The 9,529-nt window shown below is 33.9% G+C and overlaps 1 long non-coding RNA gene across 2 annotated transcripts; it reads left to right on the forward strand.

Annotated features, from left to right (window-relative positions):
- Positions 1–5,938: 5,938 nt before the first annotated feature.
- LOC125499381 (uncharacterized) lies at positions 5,939–7,985 on the forward strand. 2 transcript variants are annotated; one of them, XR_008970496.1, is made up of 3 exons: positions 6,251–6,725; positions 7,213–7,286; positions 7,775–7,985. It is a non-coding gene; the product is annotated as an uncharacterized LOC125499381 (long non-coding RNA). The 2 variants fall into 2 exon arrangements; XR_007276241.2 differs by having other exon boundaries at positions 5,939–7,286.
- Positions 7,986–9,529: the final 1,544 nt, after the last annotated feature.

Genomic DNA, 9,529 nt, shown 5'->3' on the forward strand with positions numbered 1-9,529 from the left:
AAAATAATATCTTTTAAAAAATCTTTCTAAAACCGGATATTTATTTTCTTTTTTCCGAAAAAAAAATCTTTTCTTAAACGATTTTCTTTTTAAAACTGATTTTATCATTTGAAATTAGATAAAACTAATTTCCTATAATTTAGGCATGACTTACTCAATTCATTTTAACCGTTATAATTTCACACCTAAGTCTAGATCCTTTTATTAACAAAGTTCCTTTAACATATTCGTTTAGTGCCACTTAGTTTGTTCCTTGCAAAGGAACAAACTCTCATTCTCAAATAATGATGCCACTGTTCCTTACCATTCTTCTTTGTTCCTTTACATTGGAACTAGAAATAAAACGCCTAGCTTCTATTTTCTTGATCCAATGCTTGCTCCAGTATCAACTATAGAAACTTCTTTACTTAGCCTTTGAAATCCTCTCTTGACTTCTTCCTTGACTTCGTATTCTCGCAGTTCCTTTCATTGATACCTTAAACACCATACACTTAAATAACTCATTAGTTCACTACTTAGTTTGTATCTTTGTCATCATCAAAACTAGGGTTCAACATTCATTATTTAGCTTCTAAGCCTAAATATTAGTTAGAGCTTATTATATTCATAGTATGCGTTATTTTGTCATAAAGGTCATTACTAACCTAGTTGTTAATAGCTTCTTAAGGTGACTCGTTAAACGACTAATTAGGTGAAATAACTCCTTTAGTTATACTTTTTAGAATTATCGAAACATTATACTTACAATTATAAAAATACATATAATACAACCATTTGAAAATATATTAATATTGAGAGTTCATAGTTAATCATCAATTAATCATCTATTATTAATTAATTAAGTTTACTACTATAGTAGGACCATTAACATTATTATAATGTTATTTAATCAAATAAAACTAATAATCAAGCTAACTTGTTATTTTAAGTGAACTTAAGTATTAGTGAAGTAATAATAACTTATACTCCTATTACACATAGCAAGCTTATCAGATTTTAATTACTTTTACTCAATTCAAATAACTTAGTCATTTGGAATTATAGCTCAATCATAGTTTTTAGTAATCATGTTAAGTGGTCTACTTAAACTAACTAAATCATTCCATAAATAAACTCATAACAAATCTTATTTCATCTTTTAGCCCAGCACAATACAATTCAGATTTATAAACACTTAAGTTTAATTCAAATTGGATTTTCCTAGGCCCAAAACTAGCCTAACTAACAAAAGGAACTAAACTTGGACTTGGACTAAAACATAAAAAGAATTAGAATTTCCTTTAAAAAAACAGAAGAATGTCGTTACTTTTGCTTATTAGAGCAAAGACGACCGGCAGTGAGGCAGGGGAATGAGCTCCGGTGAACGGCGAATGACGACGACTCCGTGCTGCTGGTGGCCCGCGTGACTCTGGCGTGGCGCAGGGGCGCAAAAACACTACAGCGCATGGAGGAGAGCGCGTCTGTCGAGTTAGGCGAGAGAAATGCGGTGCGGTGCTGGTGTGGCTGAGTGCGGGTGGCGCGGCCCAACGACAAACGGAGATGGAGGTGGGTGGTGGTGCGGCAGCACCGCTGCGGTGCACGGCAAATAAGCGCGAGGCTTCGCGTGGGGTTGAGCGAGAAGAAGGGGGTGCGAGGACGAGAGAGAGAAAAGGAATTAGAGAAGGTGGGTGCTAGTGGCGGCGCAGGTGGGTCATGGCGTCGTGCAAGGTGGCAGACTGTGGTGTTGATGTGGGAAACCCGAGACAGAGGAGCGAGAGAAAAATGTGGATCACGTTTTTCGGCGAGGTTACGGCAAATTTATGACTGAAATTTTGGTGTTTGAAAGTTAGTTCGTAGGTGGTGGTGAGGTGAGAGATGAGAGGATAAAGTTTGTTGTTGATTGTGCTTTTGGTGAGGGATTTCATGGCCACTTACAGTGAAATTAGGAGCACCAAATGAGTAGTTGGAAAGAAGAAATTGAAGTAAATATTTCTGCATTGCTGATTGAGGAAGGAGATGGATTGGATGGCAGATTTTGGGAGAGAAAAAGAATGGAGAAGGTTGGCATGCTTGTCAAGTGCCCATGGAAGAGTAATATAAGGAAGAAGGCAAAAGTTATGGAGTAGTTGACCATTGAAGACTTTTACCCTTTTCCTTATATTTTTGTCACAAAAATTAGAAAATTGCTCCATTCTCCATCAATCTTCACGTGGCCTTGTAAAACTTTAGTGAAATGTGGATATTTTTGTGCTTTATTGATTTAACAACAAAACTAACCTTCTTGTTTAATTCATGAAATTGCAAAATATAAATTATTGTCACCTAGGTATTAACATTTTTAAGTTGGTATTTTTATGTTGTAATTCTATAATCGTTTTATTCTATTTTGCTTAATTAGTGAAACAATAAAATTAAATAATATATTTTAACTACTTATTTTGATTAATTATTTACTTAAACACATTTAAGTTTTTAGGATATTACATCTCAAGCTTTCAATTCATCCTCAACAGCTCCGTTCAACAGTAGTGAAGCATCAATAAGCAACACATGAACTTGAAGGATCTTAATGTAGTGTAATAAGTTTTTGGACATCAATTTATGGAAATCTGTCTTGTTTCATTACATTGTGTTATGTAATTTTAAGACCATAATAGGCTTACTTTTGTAGTGTATTGTCAAGCACGTTCATGTTTTTGTGTTATGCAAACAAAGAGTTATAATCACGCTTTGAATTTCAATCAAAATGCAAACTTTTCATTCATTGTCATAGGTGTCCACATACATACCGCACAACAGTTAGTCTAAAGGCAACACAAAATTTTCAGACCTCCCCATCTAACACTCCCAACATACTAACCCATCTAACATTAACTAATCCCCTCTTATTAGGATGATCAGTTCATGAAAATAAAGACCACAATACACAACATCCAGGACATAAACGAGGCCCTTATAGCAAATCCCCCCCTGCATTACTCTTTAACTAATTTAGCATCAAGTCTACCCATTTTCATCCTCATTTCTTCAACTTCAGCAACCATTTTGTCCTTCTTCATCTTCAGCTTTAGCAACTTTTCTTCAACAAGCTTCAATTGCAACTCAAACTCAGCAATGGAAGTGAATTGCTCTAGCAACTTCGCTTGTAAGTCATTACATTCATGACATTCCTTTAAATCCCCTACATTCACTTCCCACCTAAAGAATCCACGGTCTGCACCCTAAAATAACAACAAAATAAACTCGTGTTTTTGAATTTAACAAAATAAAAAAATTCATAATTTATGCCCTAATCTAACTCACAATTACTGGCCACAAGGAGCACCCATAGAATTTCCTTCCAGGATTTGCCCCATATTTCACAGTTCACAATTTAGCAGGAATATCATGGTTACATTTCACAATTGACCGTCCAGATGTTCTTGAACTTGAGGTATATCTGGATGAATTTAGGGCAGCCATGGTTTGGGAAAGGTAAAACACGAAGAGGAAGATGGAGGAAAGAAGAGAATGAGAGGTTGAAGATTTAAAAGAAGAGAATGAAGAGGTGTAGGGCGGGTTTTTTTATGTCATGTGCTCATTTAATGAGTCACGTGACTTCATTAACCTACAATAGCAGGTTACATAACCTGTTGGGTCCACGCATAATTAAGTGATGTCATATTTGAGCCCCCGCTGGAATATTAAAAGTTGGTACATATTAAAGCGGACAGTCAATAGTTGAGCCCCATACCGTCACTTTTTCCTTTATTTTTTGGTGAATATAGCACATATGTTTCTGGTTTTGTTGATACATACAAAATATAAAGCAAATTGTTGGGGTTCTTTTGACCCCAAATGTCACAAACTGCCCAAGAAACTAGCCCCAGATTATGTGGCCCAGCGCACTTCTTTCCCTTGTTGGTTTCTTTTGGGTAGTAGAAGTGAAACGATGAAGTTGGGTTGTCTTCTCTTAAGGCAGTGTCCTATTTAAGGCCAGGGCCTTAAGGGGTAGCTCGGGAAGTTAGTCGTCAACTCGAGGTTCTTGGATCTAGTAAGGATGGGCATGGACCTAGGACTCGATCCAAACCTTGTTGGACATGACGCATATCCTGTTGGACCCGATCCATTTTTAAGGGTTTGGGTCTAAAAAGTTGAAACACATTGGGTGTGGGCCAGATCTGAGTCTGGATGTTGAAATTCGGGTCTGGGTCATTTTTCTTTTTACATATTAAATATATGTATTATAATGCAATATATATAACGTGTAATAAAACTTTTTACCAATACTGAAAATCAACTTGTTGTGGATGTTTTAATTTTAAATGTTTGTACAAGAATTAAGGTATTTTTTTTATCATTTTGATAACTAAAAAAATCGGCGTAAAGTATTTGCAAATTAAAAAAACAATCGAAACTCCTAATTAGCTTGAGACCTACTTTGGATCTGCTTTGGACCCAGGATCCGCTGGATCCATTGGATTTGGGTAAGGGTCCGAATTTTCTAGACCTTGTGGGTTTGACTTTTGAGCGAGTCTGGGCTTGAATCAAATTTGCGGGTCAGGGTCTAAGTCTAGTTGGACCCTTCCAAGACCCGACCCATGCCCTTCCTTAGGATTTAGGGTTGGGGAAAAATGATTCAACCCCGTTTATCGGACCTGAAATAAGTGCGTTTTAGTTGATATTTCGAACGAAAGTAACTTGCTTTGACTCGTTTAACTCATTGACATATAAATTTCCTAAAAAGTTGTGTTGAAATTAGTAAAGATTTGAGAAAAATTCTTGTACGCATATTTATTGTTGAAAAATAATTAGTTTTATTGACAGCAGGAAATATATAAATAGGTTAAAGGAGCAATTTGCAACACCCCCAAGTTTCTCTCTTTTTGAAAAACATATTTTATTATAAAACTCCTAAAGAAACTTGAGAGTATACCGCCATGTGATAACGTTAAAGGCTTTAATACTAACTACTAAGTGAACATTAACTAATGCAAGCGGAAATAACTGAAATAACTTCTCTTTATTGAAATAACTTTAATAATGTACAACTATATAAAAATGGAAATAAAGAAAATAAAAAATAACTCCTTTACTAATTATGGATCCTCACTAGCTCCCCCATATGAAGTATGCATCGTATCAACCTGTAAATTCTGCTCGTCAAAATAGGATCATTACAAGGACAAAGCCATAAAACAAACAAAAAGCATAAATGTCAGTAAAAATACTGAGTACATGTATATGAGGAATATAAAAATATTATATTTAATTAGACATTTGAAATATTTAATTTCGAGAAGCCTTCCTTGAATCCTTGATAATGCTTATATAACATAAGTTATATAACTTTAATAAAAACTATTTTTTCTTGCCTAGGTACATTTCCTAAAGTATGCACACATAACACAAGTTTATTATTCCTTACTGAGTCTATTATGAGGGGTTACTATCTTGTCCGCATGACTTATACAAAAAGTACATGGGTAAAAATATAATAGCTATCATTCTTGCTAATAAATAACAAGTTGTTGCCCCTTTATTATTGCGATCATAATAGATCATGTATCTAATAAAAATTTCTTCGGAAATAATTCTCCTTTAAAACAATAATAATTCTTATAAACTTAGCCATATAAAGGCACAATCAATAATTTTTTCATAAAATAACTTTGAAAACTCTTAAAAGTATTCATAAAACCATAATAGTGTTGGTCTTGCTAATCACATTGCTCTTCGGTATTCATGCTAGTGTATGATATGAATACTTTAAATAATTTTCATGCTAATGGATGATATGGAACTTCAAACAAAATATGTGCTAAAATTGTTAAAACAATCCCACGGCTACCTACGCTAACCTTCGAACATATAAAACATAGATATTAGACTACTTGAACTAAAAATCATGTTGTTCATATTAAAATCAAATAAAACATGCACTTCAATCTAAAATAATTTTCCTAAAAATATGATACTAAAATTGCAAAAATAATTATTAAAGATCTGCATCTACACGCACCTTGAAAACTAATAACTTAGTAGGGAGAAGAGAAAGGATAGTGTAATAGCCCTGTTTTTAAAGATGTTTATTTAAATGCTAATTACATTCATTAAGTTAATTATGTTTCGGAAATTCTTATTTGAGTTGGAGTTGAATTATATTGTCGTCTTTTTAATATACTTATATGTTTAATTTTATAAGGTTATTATTATTAATATTATTTTATATTTTGAATTTTGTGCATTTAGTTGAGCGGTATTTGGTCCAAATAGAAAACAAAGTCGGGTTCCCATCCTTTAATATTGGCAGTTTGTTTTGGAAGATGAACTCCAAAGTTTCCCCTTTCTTTTGGTCGGTCAAATTAGATCCCAAACCCCTTATTTCTTTCTTGTACCTTCTAACCCCATGAAACCCCAATCCCCGTGAAATGAAGAAACCCAAAACCCCAAACATCAATATTTTTCTCTCTCTCTCGTCCTGCTCGAGCTCCACCGACGAACAACCGCCGGACTTGCGCTGCCGTTGTCGCGCTGCTGCTCGTCGGTGTTTCGATTATTGTCGCGTCTTCCCTTCGCCTGAGTTTCATCTTCTCTGCCGTTCTGTAGCCCCCTGTTCTTCTCTCTCCGCCGTCGTTGTGTTGTTGTTGTTTGTGTTCAGTGCTGCTTTGCGTCACGTCGCCTGTTCACCGTTGACGGACCCTCGTCGCACCACGAACCCCCGCGAACCGCCGAAGTTCTCTGCGTCCCTGCTCAATAGAGCAGAGGTATGATATACCTCTTTCTCTTATTCTGGTTTTCTATTTGTAATTTATGCTCGGGTTGTTGTTGTGGTTTGTTGTTGTTATTTGGTGCTGTCGTGTTGTTGTTATTTGGTGCTGTCGTGTTGTTGGTGTCGTCGTTATTGTTGTTGTTCTTTGCTGTGGTAGTGGTGTTGTTATCTGGTTGTCATTGTTAAAGAAACAACCAAGTCAGGTTGTTATTTTCCTAATGGAGAAAAAGGAATAGTTAGCTTTTGTCTTCCTTTCATATTATTAAATTAGTTGCTTGCTTGTTTAGGAAAGTTATTAGTAGAGTTAAATTTGTTTAGTTTGATTAAGTTAAGAGTTATAGTTCTTAATTGAGGATAAAGGAAATTAGAGTGATAAGTGGAGGTAATTTCTAGATTGGGAATTAGTTGTGATTATGATTTCTAGTTTAGATTAGTTTAAGTTTGATGATTCATTATCGCTATAATTGTGAGGTGATTCTTAGAGGATGATTTTGGAGTGAAGAATCGTTCGGGATTATGAAGTTGATTCTGTCGTTGGACTCGGATTGCGTATGAGGTAACTTTTATGTTCAGTAAAATCATTTACTCATGCCCATGTGTGTGTGGATCTCTGTTTTGTTTTTATAATACTTAAGTTCGTACTATGGCCATAGATATGAATGTGATATGAGTTGATTCTGGAAACGTTATTCGATGAATATGAATATGCAACTGTTTTGCTGGCTTAGTTTATGAACTGAAAATAGAAAGTGGGCAAGGTATGGGTGGAGGATGGTTACTATTTTGACCTGGCTACGCTCCATAACGAACCTTGGGGGTAGTATTGCTGGGCTCCATAACGAACCTTGGAGGCAGCGTTTGTCCTTTGCCCAAAGCCCGTACTTGCCACTGATTTGTTTAAGAGAGTGAGCTATGCCAGCGTTGTAACGAAATGAAAATGATTTGAGAAATAAAATGTTTATAACGGGCTGAAGTAAAGGTTACGAGTTTTCCACTCATTTTGGAATTTTGTTTGTTTTGTATTTCTCCCCTTAATTTTTGCAGGTTTGATATTCAGAGCTCGGAATTCGAAGTGGAGCAAGATCAAGTTGTCATAGTAGCTTAAGGATTAAGCTTGTATTTTAGGTTGTTGGTTTGAGAATAGTTATTTATATTTCGTTGTATATAATATTTAGGACTATTAGTTCAACTATTGGTGTATTTGAGGATATTTTTCCGCTGCGATTCTATTAATTAAGAGTTAATTATTTGTTGAGTGCGTTTAGCTAGCAGCTCGGAAGAGCGGGCTGTTACAGATAGGCTAAGAGAGAGAGTTTAAACTTTGATAAAAGAGATGTATTTCTCAAATTTGTTGTGAAAAATATAAGGGGAGGAGACCCTTATTTATACTAGTTGGGTAATTAGAGTCGAAGTGGGACTACAAAGCTAAAAGATGGGTTTAAGAGAAAAGATAAAAAAAAATATAGCTAATATCTAACAAGTTTTTACTATCATCCAACTAAGATTTGGAAAAGATATAGATTATCATACAGAATCTAATATTAGAAGTTTAAAATTATCAACAAGATAGATAAAAGAACTTTGAAGATGAGTGCATGAGAACGAAGTTCATAAACATCTCCTAGCTTGCCTTGAGTCGCGACTTTTCTGCTGTACAAGATTTTTCCTTCCTTTTTTCTTTTCTTTTTGTAGAACTTTCTAAATTTCTGTACAATATTTTTTAAAAATAAAACCCTTGTTTTTAAAACTTAGTAGTTAAGGCCTAATACTCATTTGGGCTAAACGTTATTTTAAATACCTAAAATCTTTCTTAAAGTCTTTTTTAAAATCCTTTTAAATAAATAACAAGTCTTTTTAATAAATAATAGTCTTTAAAAAATAACTAACACCTTTTTTAAAATATAGATATTAACTTACTAAAAATACAGAGTATTACAGACTACCCCCTTAAAGGAAGTTTCATCCTCGAAACTTGAAGCAAGCAAATAAGAATAATTAAAGCAAGTAATTCACATATACCAACAAAGTTTCCATAAAAGTAAGTTGGCTCACTTAATAACTCATAAAATAAGTAAAAATTAGGTCAAAAATAGCGTTTTAAGCTAAAACGCGAAACTCTATCGCATTTTATCCCCCTAAAAAGGAGTTACGCTCCCGTAACTCTCAAAAGCTTAAAACTTGACTTAAAATTATTATTTTACCGTATTTGTAATAAAAAAAATAAGAATCATTGGTTGAAAAGGAATAAAAAAATCATTATATAGATAATAATTTCAAAAATATCTTTTGAGCTTGAAAATTAACCTCTTTTTCAAGGTATTAATAATAATAGAAGCATTTGCCTTCAATAATAAATCAACATGATAAAGAAAATATATGAATAAGTTCAAAAGGGTATAGTTTATGACACACTGAAAAGTTCATAAAATTTGAGTAGGAAAATTTTTTAAAATTATTGAAATAATAAAGAATTACTAATTGATGCTAGAGGTAGGAGTAGCTGGAAAAAAAAATTCAGGCAAATTCATATATTATAAAAATGCTATAGTATACTGAGAACAAAAGACCTTTGTACAATATTCAAATAGATTTTTCCTTTTATTTGTAAAAATCCTTTCGCTTTCTCCTCAAAATTTAATCAGCTTCACATGACTGATAAAGGTCTCAGAATGAATACCATCAAAATTAACCCTTGGTCATACTTATCAATCCAAATACTAGAATTGGATTTACGGTTGACATTTTTTTTTTAGTCCTAGAAGGATTTCCATAATCCCTTTATTAAAATCAAATATATCC

Source organism: Beta vulgaris, chromosome 7, assembly GCF_026745355.1.
Source record: "Beta vulgaris subsp. vulgaris cultivar EL10 chromosome 7, EL10.2, whole genome shotgun sequence".
Taxonomy (NCBI): Eukaryota; Viridiplantae; Streptophyta; class Magnoliopsida; order Caryophyllales; family Amaranthaceae; genus Beta; species Beta vulgaris.